This window comes from Heptranchias perlo, chromosome 31 (assembly GCF_035084215.1).
Source record: "Heptranchias perlo isolate sHepPer1 chromosome 31, sHepPer1.hap1, whole genome shotgun sequence".
In the NCBI taxonomy this organism is placed as follows: Eukaryota; Metazoa; Chordata; class Chondrichthyes; order Hexanchiformes; family Hexanchidae; genus Heptranchias; species Heptranchias perlo.
In genome coordinates, this window is record NC_090355.1 from 35,179,349 (window position 1) to 35,204,252 (window position 24,904).

Genomic DNA, 24,904 nt, shown 5'->3' on the forward strand with positions numbered 1-24,904 from the left:
TGGCTCCTCCTCCCATGACTCAGGCCCACACAGAGCAAGTAGGCCCTGTCCACAATCACTGGTCTGTTCTGCTGTATCCAGGGTGACGATGTGGGAGCAACAGGCCTCAGGGCTACTGGTTTAGGGAGGGGGTAAAAAAAATCGGGCCTCGATCGCGTATCATGTGATTCCTGCTGGACGGTGTACAGGGAAGCTGTGATGCATCATGCAGTTGAATAGCCTGCTGATTATCCGGGCTCACAGCTGCATGAGTTCCCAAAGAGTGCTCTCGAACCACACCCCACGGAGCTGTTAATGCCTGTGTGGACTGGAAGGAAAAAAATGGCAAACAAGCTCACACAAACACACCCACAAAAACACCCAAACACACACACACAAACACACACACACACACACACAAACATACATCCCCGCACAAACACACACACACACAAACACCCAAACACACACACACACAAACACCCAAACACACAGAAACACCCAAACACACACACAAACGCCCAAACACACAGAAACACCCAAACACACACACACACACAAACACCCAAACACACACACCCAAACACCCAAACACACACACACAAACACACACACACACACACAAACATACATCCCCGCACAAACACACACACACAAACACCCAAACACACACACACAAACACACACACACACCCAAACACACACACCCAAACACCCAAACACACACACACAAACACACACACACACACACACACACACAAACATACATCCCCGCACAAACACACACACACAAACACCCAAACACACACACACAAACACACACAAACACCCAAACACACACACACAAACACCCAAACACACACACACAAACACACACACACACACACACAAACATACATCCCCGCACAAACACACACACAAACACCCAAACACACAGAAACACCCAAACACACACACACACACAAACACCCAAACACACACACAAACACACACACACACACAAACATACATCCCCGCACAAATACACACACAAACACCCAAACACACACACACACAAACACCCAAACACACAGAAACACCCAAACACACACACACACAAACACCCAAACACACACACACAAACACACACACACACACAAACATACATCCCCGCACAAACACACACACACAAACACCCAAACACACACACACAAACACACAGAAACACCCAAACACACACACACAAACACACACACACAAACACACAGAAACACCCAAACACACACAAACACACACACACAAACACACAGAAACACCCATACACACACACACACACACACACACATATGCCGACACAAACAAGCAAACCCAAAATCAGAACGTTTACGAATTGGTGGATAGGGAAAAGAGACAGGGAGTGAAAGAAGGACAGAGATAATGGACTGATAGAGAAAAAGGGACAGAGAAAGAAAGAAAGAGGGACAGAGAGAGAGAAAGAGGGACAGAGATGACTGAGAAAGCTAGAGAGACAGAGGGATAGAATGAGTTAGACAAAGAACCTAATTGAGATTTAATGCGGACAAATGTAAAGTATTGCACACAGGAAGAGAAAATGGGAGCACACATGATCATGAATAGTGTCAAAATAGAGAATTGCAATGTTGAAATAGATCTTGGGGTAAAGCTGACACAATCCTGCTCCATGTTTCCGCACTGGAACAACCTCTGCTTCTATCCAATGACCGTAGAGCAGCAGCTCCAGAGTTAATAGAATGTGGAGCTATAGAGTGCATCAGAAGAGGGTGCTGGTTAGAGGAGATCCGACTCGAACAATACAGGGCTCTGTTCAGACCACACTCCGAGCACTGTGTCCAGCTCTGGTCACCGAGACACAAGGGAGACATTCAAACCTCGGAGAAGAAGCACGGGGCTGATCCCCAGTGTAAGGGGACTGATCCCCAGTGTAAGGGGGCTGATCCCCAGTGTAAGGGGGCTGATCCCCAGTGTAAGGGGACTGATCCCCAGTGTAAGGGGGCTGATCCCCAGTGTAAGGGGACTGATCCCCAGTGTAAGGGGACTGATCCCCAGTGTAAGGGGACTGATCCCCAGTGTAAGGGGGCTGATCCCCAGTGTAAGGGGACTGATCCCCAGTGTAAGGGGACTGTTCCCCAGTGTAAGGGGACTGATCCCCAGTGTAAGGAGACTGATCCCCAGTGTAAGGGGCTGATCCCCAGTGTAAGGGGCTGATCCCCAGTGTAAGGGGACTGATCCCCAGTGTAAGGGGACTGATCCCCAGTGTAAGGGGCTGATCCCCAGTGTAAGGGGACTGATCCCCAGTGTAAGGGGCTGATCCCCAGTGTAAGGGGACTGATCCCCAGTGTAAGGGGCTGATCCCCAGTGTAAGGGGGCTGATCTCCAGTGTAAGGGGCTGATCCCCAGTGTAAGGGGGCTGATCCCCAGTGTAAGGGGCTGATCTCCAGTGTAAGGGACTGATCCCCAGTGTAAGGAGACTGATCCCCAGTGTAAGGGGACTGATCACCAGTGCAAGGGGACCGATCCCCAGTGTAAGGGGACTGTTCCCCAGTGTAAGGGGGCTGATCCCCAGTGTAAGGGGGCTGATCCCCAGTGCAAGGGGACTGATCCCCAGTGTAAGGAGACTGATCCCCAGTGTAAGGGGACTGATCCCCAGTGTAAGGAGACTGATCCCCAGTGTAAGGGGACTGATCACCAGTGCAAGGGGACCGATCCCCAGTGTAAGGGGACTGTTCCCCAGTGTAAGGGGGCTGATCCCCAGTGTAAGGGGGCTGATCCCCAGTGCAAGGGGACTGATCCCCAGTGTAAGGAGACTGATCCCCAGTGTAAGGGGACTGATCCCCAGTGTAAGGGGACTGTTCCCCAGTGCAAGGGGACTGATCCCCAGCATCAGGGGCTGATCCCCAGTGTAAGGAGACTGATCCCCAGTGCAAGGGGACTGATCCCCAGCATCAGGGGCTGATCCCCAGTGTAAGGGGGCTGATCCCCAGTGTAAGGGGACTGTTCCCCAGTGTAAGGGGACTGTTCCCCAGTGTAAGGGGACTGATCCCCAGCATCAGGGGCTGATAACCAGTGTAAGGGGACTGTTCCCCAGTGTAAGGGGACTGTTCCCCAGTGTATGGGGACTGATCCCCAGCGTAAGGGGACTGATCCCCAGCGTAAGGGGACTGATCCCCAGCGTAAGGGACTGATCCCCAGTGTAAGGGGACTGTTCCCCAGTGTAAGGGGACTGTTCCACAGTGTAAGGGCTGATCCCCAGCGTCTGGGGGCTGAATTACGAGGAGAGATTGGAGGGACTTTGGCTCTGCAACCTTGAGAGGAGGCATCTGACATGAGACCCCCACAGGGAGGGGTATGTGAGATAGTAAATGGTTTGAAACGGTAGATCTGGAACAATTGGAGTCAGTTTTAACTGGTTGGGGGGCGTGGGGTGGGAGGGGCAACCCCTGCCCGGGGGTAGCTCAACTCGAGCCCCGGGGCCTCATTTAAATATCCCAGCACCCACCCGAAAGCAGCAGCCGGCAGAGATCGGGCCAGGCGTCCGAGGACCAAGGGAACAGTTGAGGTTAACTCCCAGGGAGAGGGGTTGGGTGAAGATGGGAGGGAGAGGCAAAGCTGGGGCTGGGGAGGCCCAAGGACTCCTTGCGGGACCCCAGTGTGGGGAGCACTCCTGTCCTACCCGGCCCACTAGGGTCACCAACCCTCCAGGAATCTCCAGGACACTGCTACATCCAACATCGGGAGAAATAGGGGCATTAAACAAAATTGAATTCTTTGAACGCTTTTGTTTATTAGTTGTAAAAATATTGGCTATGGAAAAATATTGGATGTTGAAAGTGGGGGGGTAGTGGAACTAATTGGATAGCTCTTTCAAAGAGCCAGCACAGGCACGATGGGCTGAATGGCCTCCTTTTGTGCTGTAAGATTCTATAATTCCATGAACTTGCATTTTTATAGCTCCTTTCATGACTTCGGGACGTCCCAAGAATCATCCGATTGGGTAATAATTGAGTCTCTGCGTTCCAATTGCCCATGGGAAGGCGGGGCATCGCAAGAATGGACACATCGGATGACCAATGGCGGGAGTGTGGGGGCGGGGCAGGGAACATTGCGAGGATGGACACATCGGGTGACCAATGGCGGGAGTGTGGGGGCGGGGCAGTTGAAGGCAGGAGGTCATGCGATGACACCTCCAGGAATATGTCCAACCAGAGTTGTTGGGATCGGCCACCTGAATCAGTGAATAAAAATGGTGTCGCCCACTGGCGATGTCATTGGGCTGAGACGTTTCTGTGTAAAGTAGGCCCCACACCTGCCTGGGGCAGGCGGTCATCTTGTGCCTGTTCTGAGGTAAGTTATGATGGCCTAGGGCAGCAGTGTGTTGAGAATGCCGCGTGACTCCCTCACCCTCACCAGGCTGGGGGTAAAATCAACCCCAATACTTCAAACCCAATTGTGACAATAGTGCAAGGAGCAAACTTAGGACTGATGTCAGGAGGTTCTTTACACAGAGAGAGTGATGTACACAGGGAATTGACTGGGCAAAGGGAGTGAGGATAGAAACCCTGGAATCATTTAAGAAACAGTTGGATGCTGTGAAAGAATGAAAAGAGAGGAAGAACTTACAGGGAAAGGGGGTAATCGGACTAATTGGATAGCTCTTTCCAAGAGTTGGCACAGGCATGATGGGCCGAATGACCTCCTTCTGTGCTGTATGATTCTATAAACTTGCATTTATATAGCTTCTTTCATGACTTCAGGACGTCCCAAAGCACTTTACAGCCAATGAAGTACTTTTTTAAAGTGTCACTTGTAATGTAAAAAACACGGCAACTAATTTGCGCACAGCAAGATCCCACACACTGCAATGTGATCGTGACCAGATAATTTGTTTTTTTAGGTGTTGGTTGAGGGATAAATATTGGCCAGAACACTGGGGAGAACTCCCCATCTCTTCTACAAATAGTGCCAAGGCATCTTTTACATCCACCTGAGAGGGCAGACATCTCCTGCGAAAGGCAGAGGACCGTAGACTGTTCATGGATGGATGAGATTTTTACCATCCGTTGATATCTAGTGAAAGAGAAACATTGAGAGAGAGAAAGATGTGTGAGAGGAACTTTGAAAGAGAAAAAAGGGATGGGGGAGTGGGAGGCGGAGGAGAAACACGAGAGGCAAAAAAAGAACTGATGAGAGACGGCAGGGAGATCACCGAGACAGAGTGTGTGATTTTAAACCCTAAGAGCAGGTGGGTTGGGGCCGGATGGGAGTTGAGAATAGTTGTTTTTTTTTGGGTCGCGACCCAGCCCGGCTTTATTTCCGGATTTAACGTCGGCACGGAAAAGTCCAGGCTTCCCACTGGGAATGCAAAGTCCGAAAATTTTGCGGTTGTGATCCAAAAAAAAAACCCAACTATTTTCAACTCCCTCCTGCCCCCAACCCACCCGTTCCTGGGGTTTAAAATCACCCCCCCACCCCCCCCCCCCAAAGGAAGAGAGCAGAAAGTTAAAGAGTAGAATACAGCAATGGAGAGAGAAAAGGGAAACAAAGGAGAGAGAGAAAGAGGGACAACTGAGAAAGAGAAAGGTGAGACAAAGGGTGAGTTAGACAAAATGATATAAATGGGCAGATCAACGACAGATGAAATTTAATAGGGCCAAGTGAAAAGAAATGTGTACAGAAGGAAGAGTGGACAGATGTGTGCCTCAGCTTGGTGTCCAGCGAAGATGCAAACCAACCAATAAGGTTGGACAAGTTGTGACCTCAGTTGTTAAGTGTAGGTTACTCACCCTGATGGCCGAGTGGCTGAGCCATACGCAGGGTGAGGTTCCGAATTAGCTGAACCATGATGCATAGACTAGGCCTATGTTTCCTCGAGTATAGGAGATTAAGGGGTGATCTAATCGAGGTGTTTAAGATGATTAAAGGATTCAATAGGGTAGATAGAGAGAAACTATTTCCTCTGGTGGGGGGAGTCCAGAACAAGGGGGCATAACCTTAAAATTAGAGCCAGGCCGTTCAGGGGTGATGTCAGGAAGCACTTCATCACACAAAGGGGAGTGGGAATCTGGAACTCTCTCCCCCAAAAAGCTGTTGAGGCTGGGGGTCGATTGAAAATTTCAAAACTAAGATTGATAGATTTTTGTTGGGTAAGGGGATTAAGGGTTACAGAACCAAGGCGGGTAAATGGAGTTAAGATGCAGATCAGCCCTGATCTAATTGAATGGCGGAACAGGCTCGAGGGGCTAAACGGCCTCCTCCTGTTCCTATCTCAGCCAAGGGGAGCAGGTGGGGCACTGGAACTGGTCTTGGGGGGGTTCCTGGAGTTGGTGAGGTGAAAATCAGATAGACTCCAGGTCCTGCTCTCATTCCAGGGACTACTGACTGTGGGGGTGTTTGGTGAAGATGAGACCGGTCTCAGTTGTGATGTCTCCATGAACAAGTAGCCTGCAGACTGTCACTATCTAAGCTCAAGTACTTGGCTGAGTTACAGGGCTGGGGGGGGCGGGGGGTGGGGGTGCTGTTGGGTCCCATGGAACTGTATGCCAGCAACACTCAGTGCCCTTAGAAGAGGAAGAGAGAAAACTGAGCGGAGAGGGAGGGATGAGGATGAAGAATCCACTTCTTTTCTACGGCTTGTCTTTAGACTTCTTTGAAATATCACAGAATCGGAAAAAATACATTTTTCCCAAGTATGTTTTGCTTGGATCGGACATTCAAAGTCACAACCAGAAATTTACAACCCTCGGTCCCACGGCCCACTGAATCATTGGTTTAGCAGCTCAACCTCATCAACAAATGGGCAGCGTTGAGCTGACACACTGAGAGTTTGCTGCTGTCTCCAGCTGAGACATGGCTCCAGATAGACTGTATTTAACGGCTGAACATCCAAACCAAATCATTGAGAAATATTTTGTTCTTGGGACAGGATTTACAGTCTAATTGTTTTACATGTGTCTATGCAATGGGAGTGAATGGGAAGGGGTTTGGTCCATTGGGATTCTGTACAATGGGAGTGAATGGGAAGGGGTTTGGTCCATTGGGATTCTGTACAATGGGAGTGAATGGGAAGGGGTTTGGTCCATTGGGATTCTGTACAATGGGAGTGAATGGGAAGGGGTCTGGTCCATTGGGATTCCGTACAATGGGAGTGAATGGGAAGGGGTTTGGTCCATTGGGATTCTGTACAATGGGAGTGAATGGGAAGGGGTCTGGTCCATTGGGATTCCGTACAATGGGAGTGAATGGGAAGGGGTTTGGTCCATTGGGATTCCGTACAATGGGAGTGAATGGGAAGGGGTTTGGTCCATTGGGATTCCGTACAATGGGAGTGAATGGGAAGGGGTTTGGTCCATTGGGATTCCGTACAATGGGAGTGAATGGGAAGGGGTTTGGTCCATTGGGATTCTGTACAATGGGAGTGAATGGGAAGGGGTTTGGTCCATTGGGATTCTGTACAATGGGAGTGAATGGGAAGGGGTCTGGTCCATTGGGATTCCGTACAATGGGAGTGAATGGGAAGGGGTTTGGTCCATTGGGATTCTGTACAATGGGAGTGAATGGGAAGGGGTCTGGTCCATTGGGATTCCGTACAATGGGAGTGAATGGGAAGGGGTTTGGTCCATTGGGATTCCGTACAATGGGAGTGAATGGGAAGGGGTTTGGTCCATTGGGATTCCGTACAATGGGAGTGAATGGGAAGGGGTTTGGTCCATTGGGATTCCGTACAATGGGAGTGAATGGGAAGGGGTTTGGTCCATTGGGATTCCGTACAATGGGAGTGAATGGGACCGAGACACTCCAATGGCAGCGCAGTCAGAAAAATTACCTCTATAAATGCACAGCATGTGATATAATGTACAGCCAATAATTTAAAGTACAGCCCAATGAACAGTGGTGATGGAGGGAGGGGGAGAAAGAAAGAAAAATGAACTGATTTGAAAGTTCCTGAGTGGGCAGGCACTGCTCCTTAATTCTTGTTGAGTTTCCCTTCACTTCAAATAGTTGTGCTTGACTGTTCTGTGCTGGCAGTAATTGCAGCCTGTCTAGACACTGTCTGGAATGAGGTTTAGGGCCTCTTTTCCTCGTTCCCAGCCTCTGGTAATTTCTGCCAGTTCCCGGGATCCAAGGAGCAAAGGTGAAAGAGTCGGTTTCAAGCTGTGGGAACAGAATAATAATAAAAAAAACCCTCTCTTTCTCTCTCTCTCTCTCGCCTGCCCCGGTTTACAAAGAATTTTAACCCGTGAAGTGCTGGTTTTTATGGCTTGATTCTTACAGTTTTCTCCCTTTCTCTTCTGAAGGTGATGACTCTCACTGGGATTTAGTTAAACAGACACCGACTGCCCTCTGATACATCCACTCAAATGGCCATTCCTGTGTCTGCCTGGATGATGAATGTCAGCAGGTTAGTCAGCTTTAGTTGGGTGTCAGCTGTGGCTCACCTCTCACCCCTGGGTCAGAGGGTCGTGGGTTCTAAAACCCACTCCAGAGACTTGAACACAAAATCCAGGCTGACACTCCCAGTGCCAGTACTGAGGGCGTGCTGCACTGTTGGAGGTGCTGTCTTTCAGATGTGAAGTTAAAACGAGGCCTCGTCTGCTCTCTGAGGTGGACATAAAAGATCCCATGGCCACTATTTGAAGAAGAGCAGGGGAGTGCTTCCTGGTCAATATTTATCCCTCAACCAATGTCACTAAAACAGATTATCTGTTTGTGGGATTATTGTGCACAAATTGGCTGCCATGTTTCCTACATTACAACAGTGACTTTGCATTAAAACAGCTTAACTGGCTGTAAAACACTTTGGGACATCCTGAGCTCATGAAAGGTGCTGTATAAATGGAAGTTCTTTTTTTCTTTAAGTGCAGTTTGGCTCAGTGGTAACACTCTTGCCTCTGAGTCAAAGGTTTAAGCCCAACTGCAGGACTTAAGCACGAAACGTAGGCTGACACTTCAGTACAGCACTGAGGGAGGGTCAGAGGTGCTGTCTTTTGGATAAGATGGCAAAAGAAACAGGAGAGGTGAGGAGAATGTTTTTATGCAGTGAGTTGTAATGATCTGGAATGCACTGCTGGAGGCAGATTCAATAGTAATTTTCAAAAGGGAACTGGATGAATACTTGAAAAGGAGAAATTTGCAGGGCGATGGGGAAAGAGCAGGGGAATGGGATTAATTGGATAGCTCTTTCAAAGAGCTGGCACGGGCACGATGGGCCGAATGTTCTCATGGAATGTATGATTCTATGTTAAGCTGAGGCCCCACCTGCCCTCTCAGGTGGATGTAAAAGATCCCATGGCCACTATTCGAAGAAGAGCAGGGGAGTTCTCCCCAGTAACGCGGCCAATATTTATCCCTCAACCAACATCAGTAAAAAACAGATTAACTGGTCAATTATTTCATTGCAGTTTGTGGGAGCTTGCTGTGCTCAAATTGGCTGCCGCGTTTGGGTAGATTATGACAGTGTCTACACTTCAAAAGAAATTCATTAGTTGTAAATGCTCTGGGACATCCTGATGCCACAAGAGGCCCAAAATAAATCCCGTCTTCGCACTGAGGACACCATCCAACGTGTTGTGTGGCACTACCACCGTGCTAAATGGGATAGATTCACAACAGATTTAGCAGCTCAAAACTGGGCATCCATGAGGCGCTGTGGGCCATCAGCAGCAGCAGAATTGTATTCCAGCTCAATCTGTATCCTCATGGCCCGGCATAGTCCTCACTCTACCATTACCAACAAGCCAGGGGATCAACCCTGGTTCAATGAGGAGTGTAGAAGAGCATGCCAGGAGCAGCACCAGGCGTACCTAAAACTGAGGTGCCAACCTGGTGAAGCTACAACTCAGGACTACATGCATGCTAAACAGCGGAAGCAACATGCTATAGACAGAGCTAAGCAATTCCACAACCAACGGATCAGATCAAAGCTCTGCAGTCCTGCCACATCCAGTCGTGAATGGTGGTGGACAATTAAACAACTAACGGGAGGAGGAGGCTCTGTAAACATCCCCATCCTCAATGATGGCAGAGTCCAGCACGTGAGCGCAAAAGACAAGGCTGAAGCGTTTGCAACCATCTTCAGCCAGAAGTGCCGAGTGGATGATCCATCTCAGCCTCCTCCCGATATCACCACCATTACAGAAGCCAGTCTTCGGCCAATTCGATTCACTCCACGTGATATCAAGAAACGGCTGAGTGCACTGGATACAGCAAAGGCTATGGGCCCAGACAACATCCCAGCTGTAGTGCTGAAGACTTGTGCTCCAGAACTAGCTGCGCCTCTAGCCAACCTGTTCCAGTACAGCTACAACACTGGCATCCACCCGACAATGTGGAAAATTGCCCAGGTATGTCCTGTCCACAAAAAGCAGGACAAATCCAATCCGGCCAATTACCCCCCCATCAGCCTACACTCAATCATCAGCAAAGTGATGGAAGGTGTCATCGACAGTGCTATCTAGCGGCACTTACTCACCAATAACCTGCTCACTGATGCTCAGTTTGAGTTCCGCCAGGACCACTCGGCTCCAGGCCTCATTACAGCCTTGGTCCAAACATGGACAAAAGAGCTGAATTCCAGAGGTGAGGTGAGAGTGACTGCCCTTGACATCAAGGCAGCATTTGACCGAGTGTGGCATCAAGGAGCCAGAGTAAAATTGAAGTCAATGGGAATCAGGGGGAAAACTCTCCAGTGGCTGGAGTCATACCTAGCACAAAGGAAGATGTTAGTGGTTGTTGGAGGCCAATCATCTCAGCCCCAGGACATTGCTGCAGGAGTTCCTCAGGGCAGTGTCCTAGGCCCAACCATCTTCAGCTGCTTCATTAATGACCTTCCCTCCATCATAAGGTCAGAAATGAGGATGTTCACTGATGATTGCACAGTGTTCAGTTCCATTCACAACCCCTCAGATAATGAAGCAGTCCGTGCCCACATGCAGCAAGATCTGGACAACATCCAGGCTTGGGCTGATAAGTGGCAAGTAACCTTTGCATCAGACAAGTGCCAGGTAATGACCATCTCCAACAAGAGAGTGTCTAACCACCTCCCCTTGACATTCAACGGCATTACCATCGCCGAATCCCCCACCATCAAAATCCTGGGGGTCACCATTGACCAGAAACTTAACTGGACTAGCCATATAAATACTGTGGCTACAAGAGCAGGTCGGAGGCTGGGTATTCTGCAGCGAGTGACTCACCTCCTGACTCCCCAAAGCCTTTCCACCATCTACAAGGCACAAGTCAGGAGTGTGATGGAATACTCTCCACTTGCCTGGATGAGTGCAGCTCCAACAACACTCAAGAAGCTTGACACCATCCAGGACAAAGCAGCCCACTTGATTTGCACCCCATCCACCACCCTAAACATTCACTCCCTTCACCACCGGCGCGCAGTGGCTGCAGTGTGTACCATCCACAGGATGCACTGCAGCAACTCGCCAAGGCTTCTTCGACAGCACCTCCCAAACCCGCGACCTCTACCACCTAGAAGGACAAGAGCAGCAGGCGCATGGGAACAACACCACCTGCACGTTCCCCTCCAAGTCACACACCATCCCGACTTGGAAATATATCGCCGTTCCTTCATCGTCGCTGGGTCAAATCCTGGAACTCCCTTCCTAACAGCACTGTGGGAGAACCTTCAGCACATGGACTGCAGCGGTTCAAGAAGGCGGCTCACCACCACCTTCTCAAGGGCAATTAGGGATGGGCAATAAATGCCGGCCTCGCCAGCGACGCCCACATCCCATGAACAAATAAAAAAAAATACTGCAACATCTATCTTTCTCTATTGCGGGAATCACCGGAGAGTAATAAAGAGCAGGCATCAAGGCCGATTTCCCCGCTCTGTAACATGGATCACAGAAGCTAATTGTATCGCCCCAGCTGGGATCAGCACAGAACAGGGATTGTACCTGGAACTTCCTGGTCCGTACAGCTCAGTTAGTGCCCCACTGTGGGAGCGCCATCACCACACGGACTGCAGTGGTTCAAGAAGGCAGCCCACCACCACCTTCTCAAGGGGCAACTCGGGTGGGCAATAAATGCCGGCCTTGCCAAGGACGCCCACATCCCGAGAAAATTACCAACTGAACCATTCACACAGCCAGTTTTATGATCTTGAATGAATTTCCTCCTCATTGCACAACAATGGGGGGAGTGGGTGGGGAATTGGTTCAAGCTATTTGGATGGGTTGGACCTCACCAGTGTGGCTCTTGTGGAGGCCGGTACACCCCCACTCTCTCGGCTCACCCAAACTCAGGTCCCCCACCCGGCACAGGGGTGGGGGGGTGGGGGAATCCCGGGTTTAAGGAGTCTCCGCCCACCCCCCACCCCAGGCTCCTCAGAAGGGGCAGACAGAGGTCCCATCCCTCACCAGGCAGCCAGGAAACGGCGGAGCCCCGGCACAACCAGATCTCCGCCATTTCCCTGGGGAGGTGGGGGAGGGGTTTTGCTGGTCTGCTGCTGTAAGTTTGCTAATAGAAGCCCCACGGAGTTTCGGGCCCAGTCCAATTAATGTTAAGAAAAAGAAAAGAAAGAAAGACCTGCATTTTTATGGCAACTTTCACGACCTCAGGACGTCCCAAAGCGCTTTGCAGCCAATTAAATACTTTTGAAGTGTAGTCACTGTTGTAATGTAGGAAACGTGGCAGCCAATTTGCGCACAGCAAGATCCCACAAACAGCAATGTGATAATGACCAGATAATCTGATTTAGTTGTGTTTGTTGAGTGATAAATATTGGCAGAGGATACCAGGGAAAACGCCCCTGCTCTTCTTCGAAGTAGTGGCCGTGGGATCTTTTACGTCCTCCTGAGAGGGCAGACGGGGCCTCGGTTTAACGTCTCATCCAAAAGACAGCACCTCTGACAATGCCGCACTCCCTCAGTACTGCACTGGGAGTGTCAGCCTGGATTATGAGGCTCAAGATTTCACTATTGGGCCCAATATTGTGACCGTGATAAATTTAAATGTAAACACAAGCATGGATGCCTAAAAGGGACAAAATGTTCCTGTTTGCTTGGCTCACAGCAACAGAAGAATGTTGGATTTGTGCTCATGGACCCATGTGTTTTTCATCAGTTTGTGGGACAAAATTACCAGGTTTCTGCAGGTCACAGATGGTTTGCTCCCTGCAGGCATCCCCATACCGTGATTTCTGATAGTTCAGTTTGGGTCCTTGTGCAGCGTTTCCAGGAGTGAAGCCCTTCCTGTTTGGATGGAAAACTCCCTTGTTTTGAGTGTTCTGAGACGATTCTAGTTTAAGAACAAAACCTTGACCAGAGAACAGGTTCGGTTCCCAGCACTTCGCAATGTGTGATGCTGGGTTATCGATCCATGAGCTGGGACCTTGACTGGGGCACTAGAGTTGGCCTCAGTGCCCTCCCCAGACTAGGAAAAATAAAATCCGCCACACCCCCCAGTGACTCCAGCCGTAACGTGTCTGTGCCTGTGTGTGAGAACATGGGCTGAAGACAGGATCAGGCCTGGCTGTGATGCCGCCCATGGTGCAATAGCCACCCGTCTGGGTTCACGCAAGGCGAGATACTGAAAGATGAACAGCATCAGCCGCCAGCATGCACCACTGCCATGAGCAGAGGAGGAGATAAAAGGGGAGAACAAATGTTTGAGAGGGGGCATGTCACAATACCTAGCCCCAAATTACTCTGCATCGAAGAAAGAATGACTTGCATTTATATAGCGCCTTTCGTGACCTCAGGATGTCCCAAAGCACTTTACAACCAATGAAGTGCTTTATGAAGTGTAGTCACTGTTGTAATGTAGGAAACATGGCATCCAATTTGCGCACAGCAAGATCCCACAGGTAGCAATGTGATAATGACCAGATCATCTGCTTTTAGTGAGAGTCAGCAACTAGGAAAGATCGGACAACCAAAAGGTGCTTTCCGTGGTCAGAGTGTTGGGATCAGGAACCTCTCCCTAACTTCAGGGAACTGAGGCCAATTGTAGTATCCCGGGATAAGCTAACTCAGTGCAGGCTGGGCACCAAACCGGGAGCTCTTCCTAGTCTATAGTGTATCCTACCAGCTGGATAAACCAAAGTATTTAGCGAGTCTCACATCTTCCAGCAAAAATGTGAGGCAATGCGTGTAAAGGTTAACCTCAGCTGGTGATTGTTTGGTGGGAAGGTGCATGGCCTGGTGCAGCACTGAGCCACAGACACCAATCCTTAGATCTGTGTCGAGTTAGCTAATCTCACTCTGGAGTCAGTGCGATGATTTTGGCCTCAGTGCCCCTGGAGATAGAGGAAGGAGAAAATCAGCCCGGGTCGTCTCTTCCAATTACTGCCCAGTGACTCCTCCCAGAAAGCAGGGCGAGGACGGGATTGTGATTATCCCTTCCCTGGCTGTATAACCTTGGCCGACACTCTCACTCCCTTGGCTGACTCAGTAAGAGTGAGGTTGCTGTAGGGCAGCCAGTGCCCACGGGGTCTGGACCCGAGGCACCTTCAGAAGGAATCAGCACCCGAGAAGGACGACGAGGAAGCTCTGAATGAAACGCCAGCAAAGGGCGACAAACAGCCGAGGAGGTAGATGAAGGCGTGTTACTCCGTCCACCCTCCATAAAATTGAGATCATCCAAAACTCTGCTGCCCCGTATCCTAACTCGCACCGAGTCCCGTTCACCCATCACCCCCTGTGCTCGCTGACCTACACTGGCTCCCGGTCCGGGAACGCCTCGATTTTAAAATTCTCATCCTTGTTTTCAAATGCCTCCGTGGCCTCGCCCCTCCCTCTCTCTGTAACCTCCTCCAGCCCTACAACCCTCCGAGATCTCTGCGCTCCTCCAATTCTGGCCTCTTGCGCATCCCCGATTTTAATCACTCCACCATTGGCGGCCGTGCCTTCAGCTGCCTCGGCCCTAAGTTCTGGAATTCCCTCCCGAGACCTCGCCACCTCTCTCTCCTCCTTTGACCGAGCTTTTGCTCACCTGTCCTAATATCTCCTTATGTGGCTCGGTGTCAAATTTTGTTTGATAATCGCTCCTGTGAAGCGTCAAAGGCGCTATATAAATGCAAGTTGCTGTTGTTGTACATCTACAAAGTGATGCTGCAGGTTCACCCCAGTCACAGTATCTGTTCCAAGGCCATGAGCATCATGAACTCCTTTGTGACCAATATTATCGAGCGCGTGGCGGGTTGAGGCTGTCCGCCTGGCGTGTTACAACGAGCGCTCGACCCTCAGCTCCCGGGAGATCCAGACCGCCATGCGCCCACTGCTCCCCCGGGGGAGCTGGCCGAGCACACACCGTGTCGGAATGGACAAAGGCAGTGAGCAGGTTACACCAGCTCCGAGGGAAACTCCGCAATGTACTGGAAACGTACACAAGGTCATGGAGATTCATACAGTCAGCTCCAAACTGAACTGAAGCAGAATGAGGGGAATGCTGGGAAGTTTGCCAGGGCCCTTCCCCGGAGTGCAATCAGTGTGAATGACACTGGGGTGGGTATCAGTGTCGATGGGGTATCACAGAATTCTCTCACCAACCAGCCAGGGGGTGAGTTTCTCTCCAGGTTTCATTGAGACTTAAAACAAAGCAACTTGCCAGCTTGCAATTAACATCAGCCTGATTATCCCTCCGACTCCAGCGCCTCATTGTTTCTATCTCTGCTTTCCTTTTCCCTGCTGCTGATCCTTTGTAATTCAACACAGCTCCTCCTGGACACACTGATTAACAGTATCAAAAAAAAACCCATGGTTTTAATTCCACATTTATTACCCCTAATGCAGCTAACGATCAAATGGTGCGTGCTGTTACCTCCAGACTCGACTATTCCAATGCTCTCTTGGCCGACCTCCCATCTTCCCCCCTCCGTAAACTTCAGCTCAAACAAAACTCTGCTGCCCCGTATCCTAACTCGCACCAAGTCCCGTTCACCCATCACCCCCTGTGCTCGCTGACCCACATTGGCTCCCGGTCCGGGAACGCCTCGATTTTAAAATTCTCATCTGCGTGTTCAAATCCCTCCATGGCCTCGCCCCTCCCTATCTCTGTAACCTCCTCCAGCCCTACAACCCTCCGAGATCTCTGCACTCCTCCAATTCTGGCCTCTTGCGTATCCCCGATTTTCATCGCTCCACCATTGGCGGCCGTGCCTTCAACTGCCTGGGCCCTAAACTCTGGAATTCCCTCCCTAAACCTCTCCGCCTCTCTCTCCTCCTTTAAGATGCTCCTTAAAACCTACCTCTTTGACCAAGCTTTTGGACAGTTGTCTATTGGGATTCTGTACAATGGGAGTGAAATGGAAGTGGTTTGGTCCATTGGGATGAGGGACTTCAGTTATGTGGAGAGACTGAAGAAGCTGGGATTGTCCTCCTTAGAGCAGAGAAGGATAAGGGGAGATTTAATGGAGGTGTTCATGCAGGGAGATAAAGGAAAATCCGGGTCTTCTAGAAGGTTCTTAAAAGCAGGGAGGGAGGTGTAAAGGCAGAGGGAATCAGGCGGGAAGTTTTAGACAACACAACCCTGATGCATGAAATGGCAGCCATCGGAGGGAATAGCAGAGAAGGAGTGACCTGGTGTTGGGGGAGCGGGGGATGTGTTCAGGGATATATAGGTGGAGATCGCTAAAGTAGGCCATGGGAAAAAGAAAGACTTGCATTTATATAGCGCCTTTCACAAACTCAGGATCTCCCAAAGCTCTTTACAGCCAATTAAGTACTTTTTTGAAGTGTAGTCACTGTTGGCAGCAGCCAATTTGCACACAACAAGGTCCCACAAATAGCAATGAGATAATGACCAGTTAATCTGTTTTAGTGATGTTGGGTTGAGGGATAAATATTGGCCAGGACACCAGGGAGAACTCCCCTGCTCTTCTTCGAAATAGTAGCCACGGAATCTTTTACATCCACCTGAGAGGGCAGACGGGGCCTCGGTTTAACGTCTCAACCAAAAGGCAGCACCTCCGACAGTGCAGCACTCCCTCAGTACTGCACTGGAGTGTCAGCCTGGATTATGGGCTCAAGTCTATGGAGTGAGGCTTGAACCCATGACCTTATGACTCAGAGGCGAGAGCACTACCCTCTGAGCCACAGTGGAGGGATTTCAAGGTGAAGATAAGAGTCTTGAAGGGATGATTAGGCTAGAGCGTGATGCCCTCGTGGTCGAATAGCCAATACTCAGTGTAGGATCATGAGTGTAAACTGGCTGCTTGGACCAGGTTCGCGATGGCGAACGGTGCCAGTGGGATTGTAACTCAGCAGCAAGTTGGCATGTTGAGGGACTGAGGGAGGAAAAATGTTTGTGATGAATAAGAATTGGAATGTCTCACTGCTGTCACTTGGAGAGGCAACTTTTTTTTAAAAGTGGTATCTGCCAATATTATTTTTGGATGCAGAATACCGGTGGGAGATAAAACTCAGCCGAGATCATACTGAGTTTAGGTCAAGGTGACCCAGGCTTCTGTACAGAATGAGCTGCAGTACCCCTCTCATAGAGGGGAGGGGTCAACACCCAGTCTACAGCAGCCCAAGTTATCCAGGGGGTCTCAGGAAGGGCCTGTGACACTAAGGGGGTCATTTTAATTTAAACTGTCAAACGGGAAACAACTGGTTCGGGTCAGACACTGGTTTTACACCCTGTCCGATTTTACTGTCCATTGATTTCAACAGAGAATAAAATCGGGCGGGGTATAAAACAGGCAACTTACTCGAACCCGACCTCTTCCCACCCAGCCAGATTAGGGTCAAATTCACAGGGCTATGGGGAAAGAGCAGGGGGAATGGGTCTAATTGGGCAGCTCTTTCAAAGAACCGGCACAGGGACGATGGGCCGAATGGCCTCCTTCTGTGCTGTGTGATTCTATGAAAATTACCCCCTAAATTTTCAAGGATCCTTAACAGGACTAGACATTTCAAACTCAATCCAAGACAAGAAAAGGGACTTCAGTTATGTGGAGAGACTGGAGAAGCTGGGATTGTTCTCCTCAGAGCAGAGAAGGTTAAGGGGAGATTTAATAGAGGTGTTCAAAATCATGAAGGGTTTTGATAGAGTAAATAGGGAGAAACTGTTTACACTGGCAGAAGGGTCGGTAACCAGAGGACACAGATTTAGGTAATTGGCAAAAGAACCAGAGGGGAGATGAGGAGAATTTTTTTTACGCAGCGAGTTGTTCTGATCTGGAATGCGCTGCCTGAAAGGGCGGTGGAAGCAGATTCAATAATAACTTTCAAAAGGGAATTGGATAAATAGTTCAAAAAGGAAAAACATTGCAGGGCTACAGGGAAAGAGCAGGGGAGTGGGACTAATTGGATAGCTCTTTCAAAGAGCCGGAACGGACTCGATGGGCTGAATGGTCTCCTTCTGTGCTGGAAGATTCTATGAAATATCAAACTTAAAGAGAGCCACTGATCTCCTCCAGTGACTAAATACACCGCCTGATGTGATAGTGAGTTATGCAGATCAGGAAGGTCCCGAGTTTGATCCCTGGGCTGTCCTGAAGTAGATGGACTCACCTGGGCAGATGACTGGGTTGCAGTAATTGTTCTCAAAACTCTCGGACTACAGAGGCAGGGGAGGGGGGTGGAATAAAAATCATCCAGGGATCCCCTCTCGATCACTATCCAGTGACCCTCGCTGGAAGGTGTCCGTGCGTGGATGTCAACCGAAGATCGAGCTTGGCTGTGATGCCACCATGGATGAATATCTTTAGAGCCACTCAATTTGGAGGCTGACAGGTGAAGTAATGGTCACCTGAGGTACAGAAGAGAACGTTGGAAGTGACTTCTCGTGTCTTCAGAATTTTGTGAGTTACATCGAATTTACAGCACAGAAACAGGCCATTCGGCCCAACTGGTCTATGCTGGTGTTTATGCTCAACACGAGCCTCCTCTCTCCCTACTTCATCTCACCCTATCAGCAAATCCTTCTATTCCTTTCTCCCTCATGTGTTTATCGAGCTTCCCCTTAAAGGCATCGATTCTATTCGCCTCAACCACTCCTTGTGGGAGCGAGTTCCACATTCTCACCTCTCTCTGGGTAAATAAGTTTCTCCTGAATTCCCTATTGGATTTATTAGTGACTATCTTATTTTTATGGCCCCTAGTTCTGGTCTCCCCCACAAGTAGAAACATCTTCTCTACGTTTACCCAATCAAACCCTTTCATCATCTTAAAGGCCTCTATCAGGTCACCCCTCAGTCTTCTCTTTTCTAGAGAAGGAAAATTATATTTCTTATATAAGAATCTGCCAATATTATTTTTGGATGCACAATGTACCTACTGATAAAAGTCAGTAGAGATCTCTCTGTGTTAGGTCAGGGTGAGCTGAACTGAATGCTGATTCCCTCCCAGTTGACAGTGTGACCTCTTCCCTCACTCCAAGTCAGTTCACGTGTTGCGGGACATCGAGCTCCCCACTTGACCCGTGGGGAGTAGCTTTCGGAGGGGTACGTGACCCTAACTATCAACGGCTCCTCAAGCAGCCTTAAAACTGGACTAGTGACCCAGGGAACCCGATTTCAAATCCCACCATGGGCAGTTTGAGAATTTGAATTCAGTTTTTAAAAAAATCTGAACATCAGTAAAAGTGACCCTGAAGCTGTCGGGTTGTCATAAAAACCCAACTGGTTCATTAACGTCCCTTCAGAGACATTAGTGAACCAGTTGGTTCACTTACCCGGTCTGGGCCTATATGTGACTCACACCAACATGATTGCCTCTTAACTGCCCTCTGAAGTGACCTAGCAAGGCCCTCAGTTGTCATAGAGTCATAGAGTCATACGGCACGGATAGAGGCCCTTCGGGTTGTATCAAACCCGCTACCAGTGGTTCAAGAAGAAGGCTCACCACCACCTTCTCAGGGCAACTCGGGGATGGGCAATAAATGCCGGCCTTGCCAGCGACGCCCACATCCCCAGAATTAATTTTTTTTTAAAAAGAAATTGCCTTTTTATTTAAGAAACCCAAGTGAAGGACCGGACAGCAGCAAGGGTGGAAAGATTAGGAGGGAAGATGAAGCAAATTGAGATGTAGCGGTGTGGCGACGCCAAGTTTGAGTTTTAAATCCTGCAGATTGTAAGAGGAAGGGAAGACTGGAGGAGGGGAGGAGGTCTGAGCCCTTGGCAAAGAATGAGTTAGAGTTGGAGATGGTGTAGACAATCTTGGTTTCAACACAGGGAGGATGTAAAGGAGAAGGAAGAGGTGGAAATCTGGAACGCTCTCCCCCAAAAGGCCATGGATGCTGGGGGACAATTGGGGTTTTCGAGGTTGAGATCAGTAGATTTTTGTTGGGTAAAAGGATATCAAGGGATATGGAGCAAAGGCAGGAAATGGAGTTGAGATACAGATCAGCCATAATCCAATTGAATGGCGGAGCAGGCCCGAGGGGCTGAATGGCCTCCTCCTGTTCCTATATCCCTAAGAGTTGTGTAGGATGTTGCAATTGCAGCTTAGGAGGAACGAGAGAGTATTATTGAGATACAGATGATGATTAGAATGTGCAGAATTCCAAAGATACAGGAGAGGAAGGAGAGTAAAACCAACCGGGAGAGTAAAACCCGAGTGAGAGTCAGCACCTTCAGGAGAGGAGGGAGAGAAAACTGGAAGGGAAAGGATGGAAATTAGCCTAGTGCGAGAGAAACCAATTTGTATAATTTTACAAAAAGTTAACAGAAATCAGTTCACTCAAACAGTCGTGAACAAAGACCATTCTACCCTGTACAAGGGGTCGACGTGTCAGGAACCCGCGTCCTAATCACACACACACACTAGTTTCATTCGGCCAATGTGTAATAGTAAATGTTACTTTTTTTTAATCAAAGTCTTTCGAGTGCAGGGTAGGAGAGGCAATCTGTAATGTTCCCCTCCTAGATCAAAAGGAAACAGTTTGCAGAGGTTTGACAAAGGCCTGTGCGAGGAGTGATGGAGGCAGAATTGAGCCGGTAATCAGACGCTGTAACTCGATATACTGCTGCACACATCCCACCCCAGAGGGGATTTTCCATTACACAGACACAGCAGAATGCAAACACTCACTCGCTGCTTCCTGCTCCTCCCCTCCCCCTCAACCTCGCAGACTTCCATCGCTGCTGTACAATTGTAACCTTTGGTCAGACTCCTCCCACTGTCCCTACACACACACAGAGACACGCACGCACACACACAGAGACACACGGGCACAGACACACGGGCACACACACACACACAGAGACACGCACGCACACACACAGAGAGACACACGGGCACAGACACACGGGCACACACACACACACAGAGACACACTGGCACAGACACACACACACACACAGAGACACACGGGCACAGACACACGCACACACACAGATACACACATGCACACCTGCACACACAGAGACACGCACACACAGAGAGACACACACACACAGACACACACACACACACACACACACAGGCATGCACACAGAAACACGCACAAACACACACACACGGGGACACACACACACAAACATGCACATACAGAGAGACACGCGCACACAGAGACACACACACACGAGCACACAGAGACACACACACACGAGCACACAGACACACACACACGAGCACACAGAGACACACACACACGAGCACACAGAGACACACACACACACGAGCACACAGAGACACACACACGAGCACACAGAGACGCACACACACACACACACGAGCACACAGAGAGACACACACACGCGTGCAGAGACACGTAGAAAGAAAGAAACACGTGCATTTCTATAGCGCCTTTCACAACCTTAGGACGTCCCAAAGCGCTTTACAACCAACGAAGTACTTTTGAAGTGTACTCACTGTTGTAACGTAAGAAACGCAGCAAGCAAGATCCCACAAACAGCAACGAGATAATGACCAGATAATCTGTTTTTAGGTGTTGGTTGAGGCATAAATATTGACCAGGACACCGGGGAGAACTCCCCTGCTCTTCTTCGAATTTGTGTCATGGGATCTTCTACATCCACCTGAGGGGGCAGACGGGGCCTCGGTTTAACGTCTCATCCGAAAGACGGCACCTCCGACAGTGCAGCACTCCCTCAGTAACATAGGAACAGGAGGAGGCTATTCAGCCCCTCGAGCCTGTTCCGCCATTCAATTAGATCACGGCTGATCTGTATCTTAACTTAATTTACCCGCCTTGGTTCCGTGTCCCTCAATACCCTTACACATCAAAAATCTGTCAGTCTGGATTCAAGTCTCGAGGGGGGTTTGAACACACAACCTTCTAACTCAGAGGCAAGAGTACTGCCCACTGAGCCACAGCTGCTGCAGGTGATAAAGGTACGGATAAGGGTTTCCAGTGTCTGAGGGGCTGAGGTAGGATGGAGTGGGTAATGATGCAGAGGTGGAAATGGGCGGTCTCTGTAACGGAGAGGATTATGGAGTCAGGGCTGAACGGGACACCCAGGTCACATACAACGCAGTGCGGCCTTGAGAGAGTGGCCGGGGAGGCGGTTGGAATCAGTGGCGAGGGACTCGGAGGCCTGAGGCATACCAAATGAGCCAAACTGACATTCACGATAAAGACTTACACAAGTACAATGAATTTCAATATAGATAAGTGTGAGGTGGAGCATTTTGGTAGGAGGAATAAGGAGGCCACACACTCCTTGGAAAATAAGAGTCTAAATGGGGTAGAGGAGCAGAGGGATCTGGGGTACAGATACACAAATCATTAGAAGTAGCGACGCAGGTTAATACTGCCATAAAAAATGCAAACAAAGCCCTGGGGTTCATAGGGGGATAGAATTGAAAAGCAGAGAAATTATGTTAAACTTGTATAGAACCTTGGTTAGACCACACTTGGAGTATTGTGCACAGTTCTGGTCTCGTGGAAAAGGTGCAAAGAAGATTCACAAGGATGATACCAGAACTGAGAACTATCACAAGGATGATACCAGAACTATCTGGAAAGACCAAACAGACTGGGGGTCTTTTCTCTAGAAAAGAGAAGACTGAGGGGTGACCTGATGGAGGTCTTCAAAATTATGAAGGGGTTTGATAGGGTAGATGTAGAGATGATGTTTCCACTAGTGGGGAGAGACCAGAACTAGGGGCCATAAATATAAGATAGTCACTGATAAATCCAATAGGGAATTCAGGAGAAACTTCTTTACCCAGAGAGTGGTGAGAATGTGGAACTCGCTCCCACATGGAGTGGTTGAGGCGAATAGTGTAGATGCATTTAAGGGGAAGCTCGATAAACACATGAGGGAGAAAGGAATAGAAGGATGTGCTGATAGGGTGAGATAAAGTAGGGTGGGAGGAGGTTCGTGTGGAGCATAAACACCAGTATAGACCAGTTGGGCCGAATGGCCTGTTTCTGTGCTGTAAATTCTATGTAAAGTACGTCTTATCCTTTCCAGGTGCTTGGAAAAAGAAAGGAAGCTGGAGGTCGAGAATAACGTATAAATAGATTGATAAAAGAGAGAGAGCAAAGTTTGTCTGCGCAACATAACAAGTAATAATTAACAACAGGATCTGACTTCTAATGTTTATCCCACCTCAGGGCTTTCTCAGAGACTGGAGACCACTGTTCTCTCACATAATACCTCCAGTACACCTGTACTTTGAAGTCTTTAAGCTGCTTAATAAGTAGTACTAGTGGTTGCCATAGTTACTCAGGCTCAACTGTCTGCTGTCATGGCTGACTCCACCTGTAGGATTGGGTTGCCAACTCTGGTTGGATGTATTCCTGGAGGTTTCACCACATGATCTCCCACCTCAAACCATCCCGCCCCTACTCTCCCGCCATTGGTCCATCTTCCGGGCCTTCCCATGGCCAATTGGAAAGGGAAGAGACTCTTGGTTACCCAATTGGATGATATTTGATGTTGTTAGTGAAACAGCCTTTTCTCCCTCATCTCCAAAAATGTTTATAGCAAGAAATTAAAGTGTTGAAAGAAAATAACAATAACACAATTTTTTTTGTAATGCCGCCTATGATTTTTCTCCTGTTTTTTCTTGCAGCAGTGACCTGAAGATTCATCTATAATTCCTGGAGACTCCAGGACAGTCCTGGAGGGCTGGCAGTCCCTACTGTAGATGGGCATAAAGGCCTCATGCCACATTCACTCTCTCTCTTCCAGTACTGTATCTCCACCTGTCTCCAAACTGGACAAGTCTGGCCAAGCTCCATTTCCAATTCTCTCATAATGCCTCGTGGTACGTTAACCAGGCCCGTAGCCAGGGACGGATTGTTACTGACGTCAATTTCTACTGCGCCCAACAAATACGGTTGCCCCCCTGTTATTATTTCAAATTAACTTTTATTTTTAAATCTTATTTCTATAGTGTACACGTAACGAGCTTTTACATTTTGGTTCGCTTTGTTGCTCGTCTAACACTGGCAGGAGGGTCGGTAACCAGAGGACACAGATTTAAGGTAATTGGCAAAAGAACCAGAGGGGAGATGAGGAGAATTTTTTTTACGCAGCGAGTTGTTCTGATCTGGAATGCGCTGCCTGAAAGGGCGGTGGAAGCAGATTCAATAATAACTTTCAAAAGGGAATTGGATAAATACTTGAAAAGGAAAATGTGCAGGGCTGTGGGGAAAGAGCAGGGGGAGTGGATTGGATAGCTCTTTCAAAGAGCTGGCACGGGCATGATGGGCCGAATGGCCTCCTTCTGTGCAGTAAGCTTCTATGATTCTATATTTATAAATGAATCTTTACACTTGTACTTCAGTCCAAATTTTCCTATTAACTTGTATGCATTTATGTTTATTAAATCTTGATGGAATATTGCTGATATGCTAAACAAATACCTTAAAACAAGAGGGAGGGGTCAGAGTCCTATAACCCTATTTAAAAAACAAGGGAGTTCTCCCCGGTGTCCTGGCCAACCTTCCTTCCTCAACCAACATCATTTGCCTGAGGAAGGAGAAAATCTCCGAAAGCTTGTGAATTTAAAATAAAATTGCTGGACTATAA

The 24,904-nt window shown here is 49.0% G+C and overlaps 1 long non-coding RNA gene across 1 annotated transcript; it reads left to right on the top strand.

Annotated features, from left to right (window-relative positions):
- Window positions 1-8,074: 8,074 nt before the first annotated feature.
- LOC137300445 (uncharacterized) lies at window positions 8,075-24,904 on the top strand. The gene is made up of 3 exons (XR_010958093.1): window positions 8,075-8,128; window positions 8,292-8,395; window positions 23,943-24,904. It is a non-coding gene; the product is annotated as an uncharacterized lncRNA (long non-coding RNA).